This window comes from Oncorhynchus tshawytscha, linkage group LG10 (genome assembly GCF_018296145.1).
Source record: "Oncorhynchus tshawytscha isolate Ot180627B linkage group LG10, Otsh_v2.0, whole genome shotgun sequence".
In the NCBI taxonomy this organism is placed as follows: Eukaryota; Metazoa; Chordata; class Actinopteri; order Salmoniformes; family Salmonidae; genus Oncorhynchus; species Oncorhynchus tshawytscha.
Genome location: NC_056438.1, coordinates 60068690 through 60094697, shown reverse-complemented (window position 1 = coordinate 60094697; position 26008 = coordinate 60068690). Strand labels below are relative to the sequence as shown.

Below are 26008 nucleotides of genomic sequence, written 5' to 3'. Positions count from 1 at the left end.
TTAAACAAAACTATGAGGACTGAGGTACAGTAACTACTGTTAAAACACATTTAGCGGATTTCAGAATAATATCTATCTCCATCTTTCTCCCTAAAAGGTCCCTGTAGAGGATTCTATCTGCTGGTTCCTTAAGAAATGGTGGCCTCTTTCTGGCTCCATTATCTTATCATTTAAGGAGGATTATGTTCAAGAGCACACTCGGTCCAGACTGATGTTGAAGAACTATTACAGCTTACAATAATTGCAAATCTAATTAGAGGGAAAAAAACTCAGCATCATTCTCTTTGACCAGGTCTGGTTTGATGAATATGGTTTAATTAATGCATGCGGTGGAGTGGTGTGTTTTTGATACCTTCTCTTTCTCAGAATCAAGTTCAAAGCCATCATCATGGTCTATTAATGACACTTCTAGAATAGAGTTTATTTGTCCGGAGTGATTCTAAATGGGGAAAACTGGCATAGAATTCAAATAAACTAAAAAAAATGAACTAATGAAAAGGATTGCATAGGGAGAATGAGTATAAGCAAATGTCCACATAGGTCACCACTATTCAGTCAAAAGCAAAGAAGCTCTCTACCTTCCTCCCTCCCTGAATACTGCCTGTCACATCATTTCCTAAGTGGCCTCTGGTCACCCCCTTGGAGCGGCCCTTAATGGTGTACCATGCCCTGCAGTGTGCCCGACTTTCAAAGCCCCAGGAGAGAGTGTGTGGCCCCCTGCGCCAGACAGGAAAATGACCCTCATTAGTTTCAATGGCTGCAGACGGGCTTCCGGGACTCACAGCATCACTACTATGATGCTCCTCATTTATCAACCTTGCATACATTTCTTACTAAATTCTGGTATACATGTGGAGATTGATAAATTTGTTTGGCAAGAAAATACTACAAACTGTTTCACGCAACATATACACATTTTCATTGATAAAATCAGAGCCACACTATATTTATGCTCTCGTGGACGAGCACTACATCCCCGGGTGGAAAACGCCTTCCATTCACCTTTTATCATAACAAAAACGACCTAATTTGTTGTATGATTTTGAGATGTTGGAACTGGATCATGATAGAGTGTAAAAGAAAGCGCAATGGCATTTTGATCACATTTATTTCAGATGTTTTCGGAATGTGGGCAGTGCTGTCCTAGCTTCAGGAGGAAGCAGGTTACAACATTGGCGTGCCAGGATGGAGAAGAGAATTTACTGGGCTGAGCGGGAGCTGTCCTTCCGTAGGTGTGGGAGGGCAAAAAGACCAGAGGTGACAGAAGAGAGTGCTACGGTTGGAGTGTAGGGTTTGAGCATAGCCTGAAGGTAGGGAGGGGCAGTTCCTCTTGCTGCTCCATAGGCAATTACCATGGTCTTGTAGTGGATGCAAGCTTCGACTGCAAGCCATTAAAGTGTACGATCTTGGGAAGGTTGAACACTAGGAGGCCGGGCTGCAGCATCGGGGTGAGGAAGGGGTTTAAGAGGGGGTTCTTTGGGATTATTCAAGATACTCTTGAACAAGTTAGGTTTCAGATGTTTTCAGAAGATGGGGAGGGACTCTGCTGTCCTAGCTTCAGGAGGAAGCATAACCTGAAGGTTTGGAGGGGCAGTTCCAATTGCTGCTTCAAGTACCATGGTCTTGTAGTGGATGCGAGCTTCAACTGGAAGCCAGTTGAGTGTGCAGAGGAGTGGGGTGATGTGGGAGAAGTTGGGAAGACTGAACACCAGGTGGGCTGTAGCATTCTTTATGAGTTGCAGGGGTTTGATGGCACAAGCGGAGAGCCCAACCAACAGCGAGTTACAGTAGTCCAGATGAGAGAAGACAAGTGCCTGGATTAGGACATGTGCCACTTCCTGTTTGAGGTAGGGTCATACTCTACGGATGTTGTAGAGCATGAACATGCTGGAGTGAGTCACTGCTTTGATGTTTGCAGAGAATGGATGTTTGCAGAGAACCACAGGGTGTTGTCCAGGGTCACGCCAATGTTCTTTGCGTTCTGGGAGGGGGACACAGTGATGGAGAGGTCCTGGAGTGGGAAGCCTTCCACAGGAGGAAGAGCAGCGCCGTCTTGTCGAGGTTGAGCTTGAGGTGGTGGGCAGACATCCAAGCGGAGATATCTGCCAGGTATGCAGAGATGTGTGTCACCACCTTGGTGTCAGAAAGGGGGGGAAGGAGAAAAATAGTTGAGTGCCATCCACATAGCAATGATAGGAGAGACCATGTGAGGATATGAAGAAGCCTAGTGACTTAGTGTATAGAGAGAAGATTAAAGGGCCTAGAACCGAGTCCTGGGGGACACCAGTAGTGAGAGTAAGGGGTGCAGACACAGATCCTCTCCATGTCACCTGGTAGGAGCGGCCTGCCAGGTAGGATGCAATCCAAGACAAAGCCTGAGACACCCAGCCCTGAGAGGGTGGAGAGGAGGATCTGATGGTTCACAGTGTGAGCTTTGGAGGGGGGATTAAGGGGGGAAGAGAAGGTGGAAAAGAGTTTCCTAGGATTAGAGGCAGAAGCAACAAATTTTGAGTGAAAGAAAGTGGCTTTAGCAACAGATACAGAGGAAGAGAAGGTCGAGAGGAGGGACAAAGGATGGTAGGTCCTCCGGAAGTTTAATTGGAACTCAATTGTTGCTCAGCTGCCTGCAGTCCTGTTCTGTAAACTCGCAATGAGTCACTCAGTGACAGAGCAGGAGGGGAGGGCCGAGGCAGCCGGGAGGAAAGGAGACAGTGCGAGTCAATGGAAGCAGAAAGGGAAGAGAGTAGGGTCGAAGAGGCAGAATCAGGAGACCAGATGGAGAAGGATTTAGCAGAAGGGAGAGATGATAGAATAGAAGAGGAAAGAGTAGTGAGAGAGCGAGAGAGAGAAGATTGGGATGGCGCATGGCCATCTGGATAGGGTGCTGAGTGGGTAGGGTTAGAGGAGAGAGACAGAAAATAAAAAGTAGTGATCAGAGACCTGAAGGGGGGTTGCAGTGAGATTAGTAGCCTAACAGCCTCTAGTAAAGATGGGGTCAAGAGTATTGCCGGTCTTGTGTGTGGGAGGGAACTGGAAAAGGGTGAGGTCAAACAGGCAAGGGAAAGAGTGCAAGAGAAAGAAATTAATCAAAGGCAGATGTCGGGAGGTTGAAGTTGCCAAGAAGAGCGGTGAGCCATCATCAGGAAATTAGCTTATCAAGGTGTCAAACTCATTGAAGAACTCTCTAAAAGGCACCTGGTGGGCAACCTACCACCTGGTGGGCGATGTAACTTTTTGGGCAACCGACCAAATTCACATAGAAATGTGAGTTATAGATCTGTCATTCTAATTGAAAGCAAATATAAGAAGCGGTAGCTCTGCTCTATGTGCTCTAATTCTATGCTAAGGTCTGTGTTACATGTAGGCTTACCCTGGCGTGACATTTTGATAACCATGTAAATCTCTACCGGACAAGGCGAATTATCAATATATTTGGCTGTATTTACTCTCAGATTCGAAAATTCTAATTAGCATCAAAGTAGACATCATGCAAAACTACAAATCCCTGAAAGCTCCTGCACATCATCTCTAGCTGACACCTTTGCTATCAGTTATTGTGTCAATTTAAAACTTGCACAATACAGTTCACAGAATTGTCCATTTAAAGAAATGTTGCCAATTTATTCATTAGTACATTTAGCTAACAGATAGTTAATCCAGAGGGTCTTACCTCAGCAGGCTTGTCTAGCTCGTCATGGCATTTGTAAGTCCTTATGATAACCACATTACCAGCTAATTAGCATTTGATGTGTGTGGGGGGTGTAAATACAGATGAATATATTGATCAAATGTCCCCTTGTCCTAGAGATTTACACAGTTATAAAAACATCATGACAAGGTAAGCATACATGCAACACAGCCCTAATTTTAAGTGTTTCTAATATCCTCTATGGGGAAAATGAATGGTGGCAAAACGATTGGAACCATTTCCCTGTTTGATGGCTAGGTTTTATGGGTATTATGACTCTGTGGTATTATATTATAAAACACAAAATGAGGGAGTGCCATGTCTGGCTTCCTATTCGGTCTTTGTAAATGCCAACCTTTTCGGGAAATCTTATTGGTGCACACAAGCTTTAGAGAATTGTATGTGCGTAGGCAACTTTGATAAATGAGGCCCCAGAAAAAGTGGGCAAGAGTTGGCATTGCTTTACTTTTTTTTCCTTCCAGGCAGGCTTGTGTTTTAGTGTAGAGGTAAAAATGATAGAATGAACTCACACAAATAATAACTTACAATAATTGTTTACCTTAAAACAATCTACGAAGCTTGGGGTTGATCTTTCATTGACGAAGTGTACATTTTGTCTAAAACCTTAATGACCTGAACAATGAAACCACACATAGGGTGGGGTTCATTGCAATAGTTCCATCTAGCGTACTATTGGAGAACAACACTTGCTCAAATGCGTGAGAGCATGTTCTATTAAATCGCTTTTCTTAATTCTCTGTGATTTTGAAATTTAGATCATATTTGTTAAACACATTTTCGAGAAATAAACGTTTCTTACAATGACGATGAAACGCTTTAAATTGATCACGTGTGTCCACAAGTTCCAGTCCTTGTCAGCTGAGATCCAATTTCACGATATGCGCTGTCAATTGTCAACGCAACCTTTTCTATAGTGGATGTTCTTTACTGCGAAACGAATGTAAGTTAGAATATATGTCCTGCTCACTATTGAAATTAAGTTGATAACGAACGTTTAGAAGTAAAACAGTCTAGCGTAGCCGACCACACACTCCTCTAAAACGTGACTTTTCTGTGGGCGACTGTTGCAACCACCAAATATTGATTTCAAGCCCCGGAATATAGGCAAATTTCCCGGATATCAAAGCTGATTGATGAATGTTTTTTTAATCACCTGTTGCGCATGGAATCTAACAATAACACTTTGCCCAGGTGAGGTGAGTCGATATGAACCCAGAAGTGCATTTATTTTCATGACGTATGCTAATTAAGTCACAGCCCAAATTGCAACGTTGTTGCAGATTTAGTAAGCGTCAGTCTGTAATGTCAGATAGGCTACATCAATTATTGTGCAATTTGTTGTTGGCAGGTTGGATCTGGCCTGCTACTTTGGACACAAAGATGTTGTGGAGGAGCTACTCAAGGTGAGAATACAGACTTACTTATCAATTGTTAATGTATTACACATCATTTTACTTATATAGTACTTAGTTGTATTCAAATGGACGTTTAAGCCTTGTGTATGTGTGTTAGGATGGTGCTGATGTGAAGTTGCAGAATAACTTGGGAATAGACATTTCATAATTTCATGTGCTTTTTCCAGTACTTTCACGTGTGTACAATATAATGTGTGTTCAGGTGTGCGGTATGCACAGCTACTTAGTATTGCATTTCTATGGAGAATGTAATCCTGTTTCTTTTACAGGAAGTAGTTATTTTTCTGTTGCGATACCTGTGCCACTATCATCTACGGGACAGCCCAGGTCCCTAAATCTGTCTACGAGGATAATGAGACCATCGCCATGCACGAGGGTAAGTTGTGTGATTGATGGTCTCGCTTCGTCCCTGCACTAGGTTGTGTTCAGTAGATGAAAAAAGTTTTGAAATGGCATGGTATTTTCTGAACTTGTCCAATAAGAACACACATTTTCAGTGGGTCGAGTGAGATTTTAAACAGAATGAGATGGGGAGGTACTTCGTGAACTTGTCCAATAAGTACACATTTTCCTTTCCGTTGCATAACATTTTACTACTGTTTGCCCTACTGAACACGACCCTGGTTTACAAACCCTATATCAATTGTGCACAGCTGCAGAGATCAGAGAGGAGAAGAGGAAGGAAGCGAAGCTTCTGGGGGTGGACAGAGAGGGAGACATCTTCAGCCTGTCTCAGCTGGTCAGCATCTGATCATCCCTGGCCCTCCACTGAACCTCTCAACCTCAAGGTGGAGTAGAGTAGAAGCCTGGCTTTCGGCTGACTGCCCAAATGGTCTTCTTGATGATTAACACTGTATATCATGTTACATTTCATCTTACATTGTCATCAGCATGGTTACTGACTTTGCAATTGAAGAGGTCAACCTTGTCCTTCAGGATAGGATGCAAGATTCTGCTACAAAAACTTGTTTGGTTTTATACAAATTTAGTTTGCAAATTTATCAATTGCTTACATGCAGAGTTAACTTACATGTGTCATGCATGTTAAGTGAATGTAAAGACACCATGTGCTTAATTAATTCATTCACTTTTGATGTCTTACCTTTCTCAGCTCTGCAAGATGAGGCCTCCAGACATCCACTGTAGAGACCTGCCTACAGGGGGCAGAAGCAGTGTGTGAGAAAGATGCTCAAGTCTGGAGCCAGCCCCAGCATCAAGAATGAGCAGTATGTAGCAACTGATATGTCCACTGAAGAAATTAAACACATTATTTTTATAACTATGGTATACCTTTTTAATAAATATTAAATAGGCTTGTGACTTACATGTTTGCATGGATATTACTTTACGAAGAGCCTGGATGCAGTTTCAAATCACTTGAATTTCATAATGTATAGAACAATCATATAGATTTTGCCTAACATTTACAAAGCAAAATCTACTTAGTTTGTGTCTATGGTTGAGTCTGAAATGACACCCTATTCCCTACATAGTGCACTGCCTTTTACCAGAGCCCTATTCTACCTGTTAAAAAGTAGTGCACTAGAATAAGGTTACATTTGGGACGCATATGTGTTCTATTCACTGCCTCCCTCCCTGTCAGCTAGCAGGATGTCATTGATAAATTACTGATAAATGGCTATGTTCTGTTGCAGACCAAACCGTTTTTGACCTGGCCTGGAGTGAGGAGATTAAGCAGATTCTGGTGGGCAGTCATGACAAGGTGAGATGCGAGAGGAACATTGGAGCAAAAAGCTGCTGATTCTGTAAATCTACTGAAACAAAACAAAAAATTCTTCCCCTAGAGGATACGACTTGTGTTGTGCCGAACTTTGAAGGCCTATGGAAAGTATTTGTGTGTCTTTTGTATTTATTCTAAGCAAATATTAATATATTTTGAAATATACTGTACAATCTTGAACAGAATGGAATTATTTTATAATTACTATAGAATTACTATATTTGGGAACTGATGTTTAGTGTTTCTGAAACTTTTGAAAACTGATATTGTAATGTAGTGATGCTGCGTTTGACCCTTAGAGTGCCAGTTTTCTGGGATGGCATTCCTATTGGGTGGTCGTTCAAACGGAGTTATATTCTGGTATCCAAGACAGTGAGTCTTTAAGCTACTTCCACCCTTACTCCCCTACCCCTCCCTCCCTATTGGATACACAGCAACCTGCTCCTCTTTTCCCCTGAAGAGCCTGATGCAGTGCAGGGATATCTTTGTGTGTTTGTTTCCAGAACGGATACAGTTGTTGCTGTCTGGCAAGGCTCTAAGGCTCTGATGAAAGCTCACTGCAGAGTAGGTAGGCACCAGGGCACTGTGTTCTCCATGCTCTACCACACATTAAGATGTGGACGGCACAACAGACAGTTAGTTAACCTTTCACTGTTGTGTACATGCCTACCCTCCTCCATTCTTGCAATGCATATCTGTCACATTATGTTGACATTAGAAAAACCTATTGTCATATCTTTTACTGTCTATTGTTTTTATGTCTGTCACTCATTTAGATTGTATGTCATTCATGTTCCTCTCCCGGTTAAAGCATGGGACTAGTGCCTCTTCAGCCGCCAGTGCTTTGATCTTTGGTCTCCATCACTTTAAGGTGTCATCCAAGATGGATCCAGAGGCTATAAGACAAGTGACGTTCTCCTAGTATAGATTATGTGGTTTGGGACAACGTACTTCATAGTTTACAACACATAGGCCTAGTTTAGTGGAGTGTTTTTATTTGTGCTTGTATGTACATGTCTACAGAGATGCTTGGATGCCCTGGAGGAGCATGTGGCCAACAGCAGCTGTCACTACCCAGGAGCAGACAGATGAGGAGGGGGATGAAGATAGATCTTGGCGACCTCACAGACTCCCTCCAGGTCAGATGAAGTCAACACCAGCGGATCCCAAATATTTCCGTTCTGGAGACCACCAAATCACTATCAAAAGCTCTTGATCTAAAATAAATAAACACTAAAACATTTTGCAGACCATCTGCACAGCGGACCACAGGTTGAAACCACTAGTCTACACGCACACACCCAGACCGGAACTCAAACCAACACAGATTCCAACTTTTTCAGGGCTAGCCAATCACAGAGTTCCATTGTTACCTTATTTTTAATATTCTACTCCAGAAAAGTGACAGTTGGTTTCAGTTAGCCCTGCTTGTGTGAACACAAGCTAAGCTAGCCCAGGCCCATTCCGTCGTATTGATGCTTACACAATTGTTTACAAGTGGGCTGTGTTCTTATTGGCTCATGCATTCATGGTGAATGGGTTATAGAAGCCCCTCCCCCTGTTGTGACTGGCCAGTAGCTGTGTGACAAGGGAGGGGTAGTAAACTGAGGGGCTGATGGCTGTGTATGTGTAGAAGGGAGGGTTTGTTTGTGCGTGTGCGCACCTGTCCTCGCGGCCGTGCCCTTGGGACATCAGTAGAACAGAGTGGTAATCACTAGCGAGCCTGTAGCAAGGACACAGCCGAGCAAGATCCGCTTTTATGCTGAGCTCTGCACTCTGCTTGCAGATCAGTGCAGGCACACACACTCACACACGCTCTTGCTTAAGGGAAACGCTAGGCATTTGGAGACGGAACTGTTGCACGTGCATATTAACACTCAAGCAGAGACACATGCTTTCACACTCGCACGCACGTACGTACGTTCACAGAGGCAGCCACAATTCTACCACCCAGCAGAGCATCCCGAGGACAGGAGGAGGAAAAGTGACAGCAGCACCCTCTATCCACTCAGGTACAGACAAACATCCTCCCTTTGTTTTTCATTGTCTTCTGAACTACTATGGGTCTATTTGCATTAGGCTGCTCTTTATAAACTGTGCTTGTTTCATTCTGAGGCTAAGTACTTGAAGGTTGTTCAAGTGAGTGTTTCTTAAATGTATTTATTTGACCTTTTATTTAAACAGGGATTCACCATTTAGACCAGGGTAGGGTCTCTTTTGCAATGTACGTAGATCATTAAAAACAGGCATTTTACATTCAGAACAAGTCATCTTGACTGCTCTGATGGTGAAGTGTGCCATTGAGTGTGCATGAAGAGGGTTTTGCATAGTGTTCAGTGCATTTACAACTTTTATCTGGTAATATGCATTTTATGACATTGGGTTTTATTGCAGTGTACTCTGTCATATTGTTAGAGCATTATAAGAGGTACCTGACGAAGAGCTGAAACTGTTTTGATAAAAAAATGAAAGAGTTGTGAATTTGTAGAGGATTTAGCAATACATTTTACATACAGTAAGGCCATGCTGTGCTCACAGTGCTGCTGTGTTTAGTGAACTTGGACTTCAACATCTGGTGCTATGACATTTCCAGAGGGGAGGTTGTATGACAATAGAGTCCCTCTGCAATACAGAAAGAGCAAGGCTGAAGTCCTGGTTTGAATGTAGTAAGTCACTGATGATATGACTGCAATAATCAACCAGTATTTCAGCAGCTTCATGGTAAGAAACATACACTACATGCCACCTTTCCAACAAGTCCATGTTTCACATTAGTGCCCTGCTAGAGCATCCCTGGTCAACTGTAAGTGCTGTTATTGTGAAGTGGAAACATCTAGGAGCAAAAATGGCTCAGCCGCAAAGTTGTAGGCCAAACCACCTCACAGAATTGGACCGCCAAGTGCTGAAGCGCATAGTGCGTCTGTCCTCGGTTGCAACACTCGCTACCGAGTTCCAAACTGCCTCTGGAAGCAACGTCAGCACAAGACCTATTCGTTGAGAGCTTCATGAAATGGGTTTCCATAGCAGACCAGCCACACACAAGCCTAAGATCACCATGCGTAATGCCAAGTGTCGGCTGGAGTGGTGTAAAGCTCGCGGCCATTGGACTCTGGAGCAGTGGAAACATGCTCTCTAGCGTGATGAATCACGCGTCAGCATCTGGCAGTCCGACGGACGAATCTGGGTTTGGCGGATGCCAGGGGAACGCTACCTGCCCCAATGCATATTGTCAACTGTAAAGTTTGGTGGACGAGGAATAATGGTCTCTGCTGTTTTTTTATGGTTTGGGCTAAGTCCTTTAGTTCCAGTGAAGGGAAATCTTAGCACTACAGCATACAATAACATTCTAGATGATTCTGTGCTTCCAAGTTTGGGGAAGGCCCTTTCCTGTTTCAGCATGCCAATGCCCCCATGCACAAAGCAAGGTCCATACAGAAATGGTTTGTCAAGATCAGTGTGGAAGACTTTGACTGGCCTGCACAGAGCCCTGATCTCAACCCCCTCGAACACCTTTGGGATGAATTGGAAATCTGGCTGCGTACAGGTCTAATTGGCCAACATCAGTGCCCGACCTCACTAATGGTCTTGTGGCTGAATGGATGCAAGTACCCGCAGCAATGTTCCAACAGCTAGTGGAAAGCCATCCCAGAAGAGTGGAGGCTGTTATAGCAGCAAAGTTCCAACAGCTAGTGGAAAGCCATCCCAGAAGAGTGGAGGCTGTTATAGCAGCAATGTTCCAACAGCTAGTGGAAAGCCATCCCAGAAGAGTGGAGGCGGTGGTATAGTAGCGAAGGGGGGACCAACTCCATATTAATGCCCATGATTTTGGAATGAGCTGTTCGACAAGCATTTGGCCATGTAGTGTATGTCTGTAAAAAGTTTATTTCCTTCTCACCTTTTCTGATTTAAAAATGACCGCTTTGAGCTGGCGTTCAAATGACCCCACAGTGGTCGGATACATTGCCTTCTGCTTGCAGGTCCTGGGCTAGTGCTGTCTGATAGCGCTCAGAATATCTAGCAGTGTTCTAGAAGATTCCATCCATAGTAAGCGATGCAAAGTGAGTGTCATAAACGAGGCTCACTGGCCAGACAGTCGAAACGGGATTGGTTGCTTGGACAACGGATCACTGAGATGTCTGAACAAGCACAACGATGTGTGTCGGCTCCATCTCTGAGTTGGATGTGTGAGATCAGACTAATGGGATTAAGACACCTAGCAGAGTGTCCAGGAGGTAGAGATGGACAGTATTAACACTAATCCATTTATCTCCATCCCTCTGTTCCTACCACGGCACAGCTCTCACTACTACTGTTTCTACTGTTGCAGCTGCCGCCTAAATAGCCATTCTTTGCCTGTTGATGATGATAATAATTTGATTGGAGCTTGTATTTGTCCTATTTCACACATCTACAAGTGTGTATTATATGCATGTCTGAATTGGAAATGAGTTTTTTGCATATCCCAACTCCACCTGAGACCCTCAGAGAGGGTGATTAATAGTGCCCTAAGTGTTTCCTGACTGTATCTGACCAAGGAAAACTCAGGGCCACAGTCATGTAATACTGGTGGAGCTGGGGGGGGGTTCCGGACTGCTTAACTGATCAGGAAAAACACCTGACCCCATGTCATGTTGAAATGGTATGGCCAGAAGATTTTCCTGACAAAGGAAACATTATGATCAAGATCCAAAGTTAACATTGAGCCACATGTTGTTGGGTTTGTTGTGATTGTTGTTGTGTTATGGGCAGCTTTTAGTTCTCACAGAGGTGTGATATGAAGATGATGTGAGTCATTTGGTGGTTTAGATGCAGTTCCAGTCCCCTCTCCAGTGGGTGAATATTCCCTGACCCAGATCATTCATTATATCCAGATTTGGACTATTATCAAAGAAGTCCAAATTATTTATCTCAGGCAGGGAGCGAGAGCGTGTGATTGGTCTTTGAATTGTGGATGTCTCGTTTGTCTTTGTTTTTCCTGCTTTGTTTTCCAATATAGACTTGATATCACCGTAGTGACTGTATTGTATGTAGGCGGTGCAGAAACTCCTTAAAGTGGAGTCTCATGCTCACACACACACACGTCTGTGCAACTGTCTCAGCAACATCTTTGACACCGATCTCTGCCTCACACCTAAGTCACAACAAAAACACTGGCTCCATGTTATGTATATATATATATATATATATTTTAATCTGTAGGAACAAGAACAACTGCTGTCACTTGTTTTTTTGTCACCAGTATCAGTGTTTTTGTGTGAGACTTCTAAAGTCACCCTGAATGACAGCCACCTCCAACCCCTCAGGGAACAGCATCACAGACAGATGCCAGGCAGCCATAACCCCTCGTCTCCTCAATGAGTCACCCTGTCTTTCATTTCTCACCAGGGGAGATGGTGACCTGAGCCCAGGTCTGCACCCTGCTCTCCGCACTGACCTCTCTCAGCGGGCCAGCTCACTGCATGGGACCTGAAGATGAACCTAAACACTTCCTGTCATGTTTCTTTTACAGTCTGAATTTCGTCGCTGTGATCACAGCATGTAGAACCAGGCTGTATTCGGAGGTCAAATGTTCAGATATGTTGAAAATACAGTGAAGTCGAAAGTTTACATACACTTAGGTTGGAGTCATTAAAAGTTGTTTTTCAACCACTCCACAAATTTCTTGTTAACAAACTATAATTTGGTTATGACATCTACTTTTTGCATGACACAAGTATTTTTTCCAACAATTGTTTACAGACAGATTATTTCACTTATAATTCACTGTATCACAATTCCAGTGAGTCAGAAGGTTTACATACACTAAGTTGACTGTGACTTTAAACAGCTTGGAAAATTCCAGAAAATGATGTCATGGCTTTAGAAGCTTCTGATAGGCTAATTGACATCATTTGAGTCAATTGGAGGTGTACCTGTGGATGTATTTCAAGGCCTACCTTCAAATTAAGTGCTTCTTTGCTTGACATTATGGGAAAATCAAAAGAAATCAGCCAAGACCTCAGAAAAAAAAATGTAAACCTCCACAAGTCTGGTTCATCCTTGGGAGCGATTTCCAAATGTCTTAAGGTACCACGTTCATCTGTACAAACAATAGTACGCAAGTATAAACACTGTGGGACCACGCAACCATCATACTGCTCAGGAAGGAGATGCTTTCTGTCATCTAGAGATGAACGTACTTTGGTCCAAAAAGTGCAAATCAATCCCAGAACAACAGCAAAGGACCTTGAAGATGCTGGAGGAAACAGGTACAAAAGTATCTTTATCCACAGTAAAAGAAGTCCTATATCGACATAACCTGAAAGGTCGCTCAACAAGGAAGGAGCCACTGCTCCAAAAACACCATAGAAAAGCCAGACTGTGCAACTGCACATGCGGACAAAGATTGTACTTTTTGGAGAAATGTCCTCTGGAGTGATGAAACAAAAATAGAACTGTTTGGCCATAATGACCATTATGTTTGGAGGAAAAGGGGGACGGTGGCAAGACGAAGGACACCATCCCAACCGTGAAGCACGGGGGTGGCAGCGTCATGTTTTGGGGGTTGCTTTGCTGCAGGAGGCACTGGTGCACTTCACAAAAAAGGTGGCATTATAAGGCAGGAACTTTACGTGGATATATTGAAGCAACATCTCAAAACATCAGTCAGGAAGTTAAAGCTTGGTCGCAAATGGTTCTTCCAACTGGACAATGACCCCAAGCATACTTCCAAAGTTGTGGCGAAATGGCTTAAGGACAACAAAGTCAAGGTAGTGGAGTGGACATCACAAAGCCCTGATCTCAATCCCATAGAACATTTGTGGGCAGAACTGAAAAAGTGTGCGAGCAAGGAGGCCTACAAACCTGACTCCGTTACATCAGCTCTGTCAGGAGGAATGGGCCAAAATTCACCCAACTTATTGTGGGAAGCTTGTGGAAGGCTACCTGAAACGTTTGACCCATGTTCAACCATTTTGAAGGCAATGCTACCAAATACTAATTGAGTGTATGTAAACTTCTGACCCACTGGGAATGTGATGAAAGAAATAAAAGCTGAAATAAATCACACTCTCTACTATTATTCTGACATTTCACATTCTTAAAATAAAGTGGTGATCCTAACAGACCTAAGACAGGGAATTTTTACTAGGATTAAATATCAGGAATTGTGAAACTGAGTTTAAATGTATTTGGCTAAGGTGTATGTAAACTTTTGACCTTCAACTGTATAATAAATAGAGATGACTTGATTAGAATGTTCAGTAACATTTCACTCTACTAAACAGGCCCCAGGACCTTTCGTTGTTGTTTCCATGTTTGGTTAATTCTACTCCATTATGTAAATATGTTTAGTTAAATGCACAATTGGGAGGGTAGTGAAGAGACAAAACCGCTTAGTGCCAAAGAACCCCATTTAGATGTCACCACTGTACAGTAGTGTATCTAGTATTCAATAGGACCCGTTTGCCCCAGAATCTCTTTCCTCTCTAGCGTGAAAACAAAGTTAAAGCTTGCAGCTTCAGGGTCCCGGGCAGCGAGACTGGGAGCTGTGATTCTCTGAGGCTTTCGAAAGAGTACAATACAGCCACAGAGCCTCAGCGGAGCTTAAAATAGTGCTGTGTGTGCTGAGGCGAGAGGCTGGAGGGATGGGATAGGGGGAGGAGAGGAGGGTAAGAGAGAAAGAAAGCACTGGGGCACGTTACACAACAAAGTATTCCCGGATGGTTCTCCAGAGCCAAGCTACCGCGTCAGATGGTCTTGTGAGCCTTGGCTCGGGCTCCTGCTGCAACGTGAGCTCAATTAGTTTCTGTAGCTACATAGATGAGCAAGACTACCTTGTTCTGAGTAGAGTGAATTTAGTGTTTACAAGTGCTTATTTCACAGGCAGAGTGAGAATATACTATTTGTAAGGATGTTTCATCTGGTGGATATAAAAGGCAGCATATGTTATGCTAATCAAAATGGCAGTTTCTCATAATTTATGTCCTAGATTTAAATCTAGAATGTTCTACTGTTGATATTCCTTGATCTAAGTTGAAAATGGAGAGGGGTAGATGAGGGGATAAAGCATCTTTCAGCATTAAACAACTGGCCATGGTCAATAGAGAGGCTCATTCCTAATTGAAATTTTCCATTATATATGGTATATCTAAGCAAATCCCCTTCCAGAGCATACAGACTGGAACTAACCCTGACCTATTTAAGACAGCATCTGGTCTTGTTCTCCTTCTTGCTACAGTACCAACTCTCCCTAACCTCCATTGAGATCTCTAGAGGATGTCTTTTTAGCTGATGTGAATGTGTTGACAGGCCTACTGCACTGTAACTTGTATGGGAGGGGGGAGAAGACGGAATGGACTGTTTCTGACACTATGGTGCCAGACAGCAGAATCAAAGGCATCTATTCAGCAGAATGTCAAAGGCATCTATTTATAGGATGGATATAATTCCCCCGCATTTCTTAAAAGAAATTGATGTTCCACCCTTCAGAAAGTGAGTCCCAATTCTCCACCCCCAAAGTGTGGACTTACCCACTCCCATTTGGGAGAAGGATGAAAAATCAGGACTCAGCCATTCTACATTCAAACTAGACTTTTTGTAAGTCTTACACAAGAAATGGGTTTGACAAAAATGAATCCTGTTGTATTGAATTCAGGATTCAATTTTGATGTGGTTTCAGGTATTGTATATAAAACATGTTTACCTGGCCTTTTACCTTGTTTGATGTGTTGTTCCATCAAAGGATGGATGGAAAGTAATGACCCTATTTGTTGTGATAAATTCACCTTTTTTTGCGTCCCACCTGCCAATCTGATCATGTATTGATCACAAATAGAGCTCTTTTTGAAGCAGCTCAGCACAACCTGTATTAGCATATTGATTCACAGGAGTCTTCCTCATCTCTCTGACCTCAGCCGCAGCACTGGAACAGGCTGGGGTAATTTAACATTGGGCTAGACTCCAATTAGAGCTGTAGAGAACAGACAGACAATTATAATATACAGACAGTATATTATGATAATTGTCTGATCTATCGTCTGGGTTAGAAGGGATGGAGAATGTTTTTGTATGAATCAGCACCTACTATTGTGAACTTACAAGGCAACTACTTTGAGTTTTCAATTTACCATCTACCTATGTAAGTGTCCTGACATTTTCAGAAACACTCTGAGGACTTCAACATTCTATCAGAGTCACTGCACTCTCCAGTGACTCTTCTGGTACTGAAGGGTTTTTGTTTATCGTCCTCTGTATTCTCTCTTGGAATTGCCATCTGGCCTCTGGGTTTAAAGTGGTTATTTTACCTCCTGGTTATGTTCAAGAGCCATGATATATAATATTCACTAATCCTTTTACGTCATCATATAGAATAGATAACAAGTACCCTCTCACTGTTTGTCCCCCTACCTCTCAGGTAGCTATGACCTAGTGGTTATTAAACACCACTGATTACAGTATGAGTTTTACGTTAGTGTTTGGCCGAGGTTGTGGTATTGTTTGTCCACATGCCTTTTTGACTGTGATGACAACAAAGCTCAACAATGTATGCATTGTACCAGAATAAGTCATACAGTAACGCACCAAGGTGAATGTCAGACAGCCACAATAGGTTGTAATAAAGGAAGCATCACCTATTATTAGAAACTGCCCCTCGGTGTGTGTGTGTGTGTGTGTGTGTGTGTGTGTGTGTGTGTGTGTGTGTGTGTGTGTGTGTGTGTGTGTGTGTGTGTACATGATTGTGTGTAGGCTACGTGGACAGTGTAATGTGAAACAGTCCTTCAGGCAGGATAATTGATGGGGGTTTTTTTCGTTCGTTTTTTTTCTCATAACTTTAATTGAAGATGGTGGCCGCTATCTCAGATTTACAGCCTGGTTTACTGGCTCCAGTTTCTGATGGAGACAGCTGAGGCTGAGGCTGTTTGCTGAGGCTGTTTGCCTGTCATCCTTTCCCATGGTGACTTTGGCATCTTTTCACTCTGTGGGGACTTGACTCACTTTGTTTTTGTCTTCAGTTACTGTGCTTTTTTTACTCATGGAATTCAATCAACTTCTCCCCTCAGTAGATCAGTAGGGAAAGTATTTTAGATCAAGTATTTATTTATTTACCATAGTACTTATTTTCTCTGGAAACTCATCAAAGGAGAAACTGTAACTCGAAGTAGGTTGACTTTCTTTCCAGCGGTCTCTTGAGTGGTCAAAGGCCAGGTTCTGACTTATGATGATGCTTGGTAAGAGTTTTGTTTTGTCATAGTGCCTTTTTACTGCTGTCTTCCTGTTAGTGGAGGATCCATAACAGCAGCATCAGACAGGGGGAATGGCCAGCAACCGAGCTCAGGTTGCCCAGGAAAGACACTTGATCCTGGCCCACATTGCTCTCTGAGATGGGGGTGTTTGGTTCCGAGTGGAGGAAACTGGATCTGTAGGACGGGGTTTAGAACAATGACCTGCTTACCTGTCAGGAGCAGCTTCAACTACAAACTCTACAGAGGGAGTGATCAATACCACACAAACACATCTCACTGTTTATCAGATCTATTAAAACAAATGTCAAATGAATGTTGTGTGGGATAGTGTTTGTTATGGCATTCTATGCCATGTCTTGTCTAAAGTGTGTGTGTGTGAAGTTGGAACAGGAAGTAGAGAAGAACAAGCTACTGTCAGAGGCTCTCTAGACATTAGCTACAGAGCACCAGGAAGTAGACCAGCAGTCCCTCTGTAAAGCCACACTATACACACTCACAGAGGATGACTGCTATGATGCCCTGTCAGGTCAGTCAAATCCAACGGGTCTTCATTAAACACTTGATGCATCCCAAACGGCGTCCTATTCCCTATATAGTGCGCTACTTTTGACCAAAGCCTAATGGGTAGAGCACTAGAAGTACACTCTATAGGGAATAGGGGCAGTATAAGTTCTCCAACATCTGATATTTTCATTCAGAGTATTCAGATTTTAATTGCAGGCTATCCTGTTTTTCTTTGACCTCTAACTGTTGTTGACTCTGATCATTTCTGAAAGACCTCTATAAACACCTCTATACAAAACAATCTATTAACGCTTCTGGAGTACACAGCCAGTTTATAGTTTCAACGTTTCTTTGCACCCTATACAGCAGGTGTAGAACAGTACAGTGAAATGCTTATTTACAAGCTCTTTCCCAACAATGCAGTTCTCAATATTCAGTGTCAAGGTGAGAGGAAATAATATAAAGTACGAATATAAAGGAAGAAAACACACGAAGTACGAAAAGAAAAAGTACCAGTACCATAATTACAATGTGCAGGGGGTACTGTATATGTAAATGGATAAAAAGGATACATATTAATGGTAATATTAATCAATATAGCAGCAGTGTAAGTGGTGAGTGGGTTTGAATAAATAATGGGTTGACTATCGTGGCTCTGCAGCAATTAACTATAAAGCTGAGTTGTCCTTCTGTCTGAATTGTTCATTGAAACTATCTGGTTCCCTAACCATAGCTCGTCCCCACTCTTGTCAGAAGTGAAAAGCACTTCCCCTGTGGAGTTGTTCCTGTGTTGAAGAATAGGCTGGATCCTATATAGACGCATTGTTTATTTTTATCAGCAGCACAGACACCTTTAGGCTCCAGCAACACATATTTCTCCAGCAGACAGTAGGCTCTGGGGATGAGGGAGATTTCACTCTTTGTTTTGTCCTTTATACTGTAACTGGTTGGCAGTATTCTTTGGCAGAGAGTTAATAATTGTGTTGTATGATTTTATGCTGACTGCCATAGCAATGGGTAGCCTATCCTTCAGATGGTCCTTGTAAACACACATTTTCACCATCTTTGATTATGCAATATCATAAAACCTCAATTGTATATGGATTGCTCATGACCATAGGCAGTTCTATCAGATGAGAACATCACACAAAGAGCAAGTTGAAGTTAAGAGCAACTTTAGAGTATGTGTCTCGGAACATAATTCACCTCACATCCTCAAGCACCCACAGCTTGGTCCATTGCCCCAGAAGGTCCCCAGGGCACCTCAGCCACCCCAGCCTCCCTCCACATCTTCCTGTCTAATGACCAATCCCAGTGATGCATTACACAGCTGGTTACCCAACCTGCTACACTGGCTAATTGTCTCCATGTTGGGCTCAAATAATTGCCCTTAGAACTAGTGTCACAGAGAAGTAACAACCTCAAAATGGCCTCTGCTAATGAATCTCAAGGCTGAGTCAGCTAGCAGTTGCTTCTTCTTAAGGCTGAAATATTTTCCCTTTTTGAAAAGATATAGAAGTATTTAACACGATTATTATGTTCTACCTGGAACTTGTAAGTAATACATATGGCAACAAATACACATACAAGATTCATAGTAATATGTAATATGACTTAAATGGGTGGATGACATTTAGACATAAATTAAATGTTGCACGTATTGTATAAAAAAAACATACAAGAGACATGTAACCTAATCGTTCTAAGGTCTCGCATACATGGGACATACACATTTCTAGCAACTTAGATCATAGTAATAGCAAGCTGTTGCAGGAGACATTTAAGCTAAAAGCCCATTTATGCTTATTTCGAAAATGCGATTCCGAGGCTCCGGAGGGTTGCGGAGGTCAAATTGAGCTCCATACCACATCACCATGCACCTCCCAAGTGTTCTAACAATGCTGAGGGCTCAATATACTGTAGCTATGAATTGACACGATTGGTTGACAGTAGGTGGGGGCGGGAGGTCCTCTATAAACACGAACTCACTTCCTTGACAACTTACTTCACAACAGCTCTGCTCCACGAAGCGCAAGAAGTATGAATGCCCTGAGTTCTGCAGAGGCCGTACCACTGTAAATGGTGTACGGCCACTGCAGTTGTTGGATTGACCATGCAGAACCTTTAAGCCATCTAAGGTCTCACATACATGGGTCATGCACATTTCAAAGCACTTCAATACCACTGTCTGTCGTCATTGATCCATGCAATGTTACTTATTGAAGAAAGAAGCAAGTAGTGCCCAGCAAGGTAACCTGTCTAAATAACTATCGCCCGTAGCACTCACATCTGTAGCCATTAAATGCTTTGAAAGGCTGGCCATGGCTCACATCAACACCATCATCCCACATACACTGGGCCCACTCCAATTCAAATACCACCCCAACAGATCCACAGATGACGCAATCTCTAATACACTCCACACTGCCCTCTCCCACCTGGACAAGAGGAACACCTACGTGAGAATGCTGTTCATTGACTATAGCTCAACATTCAACACCATAGTGCCCTCCAGGCTCATCACTAAGCTCGGGACCGAACACCTCCCTCTTCAACTGGATCCTGCACTTCCTGACAGGCCACCCCCAGGTGGTGAGGATAGGCAACAACACATCCGACACACTGACCGTCATCACGGGGGCCCCTCAGGGTTGCGTGCTTACTTACCTCATGTACTCCCTGTTCACCCACAACTGCGTGGCCACGCACGACTCCAACACCATCATTAAGTTTGCTGACAAGACGACAGTGTTTGGCCTGATCATGATGACGATGAGACAGCCTATAGATAGGAGGTCAGTGGCCTGGCTGTGTGGTTCCAGGACAACAACCTCTCCCTCAATGTCAGCAAGACAAAGGAGCTGATCGTGGACTACAGGGCATGCCTCCATCCACATCAACGGGGCTGTAGTGGAGCTTCAATTTCCTCAGGGTCCACATCACTAAGGAATTATCATGGTCCACACACACCAACACAGTTGTGACAAATGCCCAACAACTCCTCTTCCACTTCAGGAGGCTGAAAAGATTTGGCATGGGCCTTCAGATTCTCAAAGTTCTACAGCTGCACCATTGAGAGCATCTTGACTGGCTGCATCACTGCTTGGTATGTCAACTGCTTGGCATCAGATCGCAAGGCGCTACAGAGGGTAATGCATATGGCCTAGTACATCACTGGGGCCGAGCTCCCTGCCATCCAGGACCAATATACCAGGCGGTGTCAGAGGAAGGCCCTAAAAATGGTCAAAAAGCCACCAAAGTCATAGACTGTTCTCCACCGTACGGCAATCTGTACCGATGCACTAAGTCTGGAACCAACAGGACTCTGAACAGCTTCTACCCCTAAGCCATAAGACTGCCCAAAAAAAATGTCCTTGTCAATCTTCACACGGTATGTAGCCCATTATGACGAAGCTAAAACTCTGGGGGGGTTTCTACAACAACAACAAAAAACTTATTTACATAAGTATACAGCCTTGAGACTAGAAATTGAGCTCGGTTGCATCCTGTTTCCCTTGATCATCCTTGAGATGTTTCTACAACTAGATTTGGAAAGGCACACACCTGTCTACATAAGGTCCAACAGTTGACTGTGCATGTCAGAGCAAAAACCATGCCATGAGGTTGAATGAATTGTCCATAGAGCTCCGAGACAGGATTGTGTCGAGGCACTGATCTGGGGAAAGGTACCAAAAAATGTCTGAACCGTTGAAGGTGCCCAAGAACACAGTGGCCGCCATCATTCTTAAACAGAAGTTTGGAACCACCAAGGCTCTTTCTAGAGCTCACCGCCTGGCCAAACTGAGCAATTGGGGGAGAAGGGCCTTGGTCAGGGAGGTGAACAAGAACCTACTGGTCACGCTGACAGAGCTCCAGAGTTCCTCTGTGGAGATGGGAGAATCTTCCAGAAGGACAACCATCTACAGCACTCCACCAATCAGGCCTTTATGGTAGAGTGGCCAGACAGAAGAACTCTTCAGTAAAAGGCACATCACAGCCTGCTTGGAGTTTGCAAAAAGGCATCTCTAAAGGACTTTCAGACCATGAGAAACAATATTCTCTGGGCTGATTAAACCAAGATTGAACTCTTTGGTCTGAATGCCAAGCATCACGTCTGGAGTAAACCTGGCACCATGCCTACAGTGAATCATGGTGGTGGCACCATCATGCTGTGGGGATGTTTTTAAGCGGCAGGGACTGGGAGACAAGTCAGGTTTAAGGGAAAGATGAACGAAGCAAAGTACAGAGAGATCCTTGATGAAACCCTGCTCCAGAGCACTCAGGACCTCAGACTGGGGCGAAGGTTCACCTTCCAACAGGACAACGACCCTAAGCACACAGCCAAGACAACGCAGGAGTGGCTTTGGGACAAATCTCTGTATGTCCTTGAGTGGCCCAGCCAGAGCACGAACTTGAACCCGATCGAACATCTCTGGAGTGACCTGAAAATAGCTGTGCAGCAACACTCACCATCCAACCTGACAGAGCTTGAGAGGATCTTCAGAGAAGAATGAGAAAAACTACAGCTGTGCCAAGCTTGTAGCGTCATACCTGTGACGACCCTCCCACTGTGATGAATTATTTTCTTGTTTTCCTTAATAAGATGTCGGTGGGCGGCGCTGTTAGGGTCATCAGCAATCGGGTGTGTCCCGGGGATTAACACACCTTTCCCCCATACATCAAGGAGACTCTCCACGCAGACACACTGTTGTTTTTTTATTGTGGCATTTTGGGGCTTCTTTGTTTGTTTGTTTGTTTTTGGCACTACTCAACACCCCTCGTTATCACCATCTATGCACGCATCCACTCACTTACACGACTGACGACACACACTATTGCTACTTGCATATTGGTTACTTATATATTATTGTTATTTCTTTATATCTGCGTTCTTTGTTACGGGCTAAGAGCCGGTTCGTAACAAGTGGGGGCTCGTCCGGGATATAAGTTTGGTTCATAGACATTTTGGCGTATAGTATTTTGTTGCATTATGATGGGTTAATGCTAATTGGGATGCGCTTTGGTTGGTATTCACTGACTAGTCTTGTTTTTTTATTTAACTTTTATTTAAACAGGGAGTCACATTGAGATTAAAATCTCTTTTACCAGAGCCCTGTACACATTACAAGAAAAACAGAATATTAAAACAATGTACACGTGTATAAAACAATAAAAAAATATATATATTAATAGACATTTAATAAAAGCAATCACATTCAACTATATAGAGGCCCCCAATCAATCATTTAAACTACCTGAGAAACACCAGCACATCTAACTGCAGTGAACTTTGTTCCACAAATTAGGGGCATAAAAACAGATTTTCCCAAATCTGTGGAGACTGGAGGGATCTCTAGTGTTATCCATTCCTGTGAACGGGATTGGTAACTTGTGATTTTTATCTTAATTAATGATGTTACATACAGTGCCTTGCCAAAGTATTCGGCCCCCTTGAACTTTGCGACCTTTTGCCACATTTCAGGGTTCAAACATAAAGATATAAAACTGTATTTTTTTGTGAAGAATCAACAACAAGTGGGACACAATCATGAAGTGGAACAACATTTATTGGATATTTCAAACTTTTTTAACAAATCAAAAACTGAAAAATTAGGCGTGCAAAATTATTCAGCCCCCTTAAGTTAATACTTTGTAGCGCCACCTTTTGATGCGATTACAGCTGTAAGTCGCTTGGGGTATGTCTCTATCAGTTTTGCACATCGAGAGACTGAAATTTTTTCCCATTCCTCCTTGCAAAACAGCTCGAGCTCAGTGAGGTTGGATGGAGAGCATTTGTGAACAGCAGTTTTCAGTTCTTTCCACAGATTCTTGATTGGATTCAGGTCTGGACTCTGACTTGGCCATTCTAACACCTGGATATGTTTATTTTTGAACCATTCCATTGTAGACTTTGCTTTATGTTTTGGATCATTGTCTTGTTGGAAGACAAATCTCCGTCCCAGTCTCAGGTCTTTTGCAGACTCCATCAGGTTTTCTTCCAGAATGGTCCTGTATTTGGCTCCATCCATCTTCCCATCAATTTTAACCATCTTCCCTGTCCCTGCTGAAGAAAAGCAGGCCCAAACCATGATGCTGCCACCACCATGTTTGACAGTGGGGATGGTGTGGTCAGGGTGATGAGCTGTGTTGCTTTTATGCCAAACATAACGTTTTGCATTGTTGCCAAAAAGTTCAATTTTGGTTTCATCTGACCAGAGCACCTTCTTCCACATGTTTGGTGTGTCTCCCAGGTGGCTTGTGGCAAACTTTAAACAACACTTTTTATGGATATCTTTAAGAAATGGCTTTCTTCTTGCCACTCTTCCATAAAGGCCAGATTTGTGCAATATATGACTGATTGTTGTCCTATGGACAGAGTCTCCCACCTCAGCTGTAGATCTCTGCAGTTCATTCAGAGTGATCATGGGCCTCATGGCTGCATCTCTGATCAGTCTTCTCCTTGTATGAGCTGAAAGTTTAGAGGGACGGCCAGGTCTTGGTAGGTTAGCAGTGGTCTGATACTCCTTCCATTTCAATATTAACACTTGCACAGTGCTCCTTGGGATGTTTAAAGCTTGGTAAATCTTTTTGTATCCAAATCCGGCATTAAACTTCTTCACAACAGTATCTCGGACCTGCTTGGTGTGTTCCTTGTTCTTCATGATGCTCTCTGCGCTTTTAACGGACCTCTGAGACTATCACAGTGCAGGTGCATTTATACGGAGACTTGATTACACACAGGTGGATTGTATTTATCATCATTAGTCATTTAGGTCAACATTGGATCATTCAGAGATCCTCACTGAACTTCTGGAGAGAGTTTGCTGCACTGAAAGTAAAGGGGCTGAATAATTTTGCACGCCCAATTTTTCAGTTTTTGATTTGTTAAAAAAGTTTGAAATATCCAGTAAATGTCGTTCCACTTCATGATTGTGTCCCACTTGTTGTTGATTCTTCACAAAAAAATACAGTTTTATATCTTTATGTTTGAAGCCTGAAATGTGGCAAAAGGTCGCAAAGTTCAAGGGGGCCGAATACTTTCGCAAGGCACTGTATAGAGGGAGTTTCTGTAAGATTGCTTGATAAATAAATAAAAGAGAATGCAGCTTTCTTCTTACAGACATAGAGGTCCATCCCACATTTTATACAGACTACAATGATGATTCCTAAAATTGTCCCCGGTGAATAAATGTATTGCTGAATGGTAGACTGCGTGCAAGGATTTTAAAATAGGTTGCCGCTTTCTTGTCAACAATATCACCAAAATCCAATACAGGGAGAAGCTTTGTTCAAACAATCTTTCTCCTATTTTTAATACTAAGGCATAATTTTATTTCGATATAACAAAAACAATCTTGGATCGTAGCTTCTTAGTCAGATTTTTTATATGCGTTACGAAGGACAACTTGTCATCAATCTAGACACCCAGGTACTTATACTGAGAAAGAAGCTCAATTTGGGCTCCATTTGTAGCGCAGATATGCAGGTCCCCAGGGTCAACATTATGTGACCTAGAGAACAGCATGAGCTTGGTCTTACTTGTATTTAACACTAATTTAAGATCTGTAAGTGATTTCTGAATTGAATCAAAGTCATGCTGAAGTGTACAGGTGTACAAACCATTAGTGTACAAAGTGTACAGGTATTTTTGGACTTCCACCGATCTAACCATGGAGCTTCCCATACTAATGGTTGATGGTAGTCCCCCCCACACACAAATGATAGGAATAGCCGAGCCCACCGCAGACCCCGGTGAAGCAGAAACCACCTTAGTCCCCGGCGATGCCACTACAAAGTTGTCCGATACAGAAGGAACCTCCGACGCTCCATGAGAAGATAGAGCTGGAACATCAGGCTCCAGAGCAGCTAAGCTATTCAATGTTGGCTGCTCATTCATGAATCGCTTCACTGCAGAGGGCTCAAAGTGGAGGACAGCGCCCTCAACTTCCACTATCAGCGGCGACTTGTCTCCCTGTCTGGCCACCCAGGTTCAGGAGAGGATTATCCCGCGATTCAGCAACAAAGGTCCCGCTGACTCCATTCAAAATTGCAAGTCTTGGCTTTCTCAGTAGCCTGTGCAAATCAGTATCGACTTCTTCTCTGTAGCCCTCCGTGAGCAGGAAATTGTTGCACTGAAAGTCAGGGCATTCGACCCCATCCCGGAACAGGGCAAAGTATATACAATTCCTGCAGCGTTGATCACCCATGAGGTGGTTGTGTGTTGCATTGGAGAGAGGAACATTGGTTAGTTTCCAGGCCCCTGCCCAGGCTGGAAACTACTCGCTGTTGGGACAACGGTGTGAGGAGGTGAGTACAATCTGCTGTGTATTTGCTACTCGGCGCTATAGCCTTTCTTTTCCCCTTTTAGGCTTAACGACATGTTCCACTTTGGACTACATTGGGCAAGGTTACTTTG

The 26008-nt window shown here is 43.2% G+C and overlaps 1 protein-coding gene and 1 long non-coding RNA gene across 2 annotated transcripts in view; both read left to right on the top strand.

Moving 5' to 3' along the window:
- The first annotated feature begins 4117 nt into the window (after positions 1-4117).
- Positions 4118-6956, top strand: LOC112261122. The gene is made up of 6 exons (XR_002955105.2): positions 4118-4905; positions 5058-5112; positions 5394-5500; positions 5778-5912; positions 6236-6350; positions 6780-6956. It is a non-coding gene; the product is annotated as an uncharacterized LOC112261122 (long non-coding RNA).
- Positions 6957-7169: 213 nt separating this feature from the next.
- Positions 7170-26008, top strand: part of LOC112260557 (oxysterol-binding protein-related protein 1) — a 45519-nt gene continuing 26680 nt past the window's right edge. The window contains exons 1-2 of the mRNA XM_024435760.2: positions 7170-7237; positions 7889-8877. The gene's annotated coding sequence lies outside the window, so the exon portion shown is untranslated. The remainder of the gene's footprint in view (positions 7238-7888; positions 8878-26008) is intronic.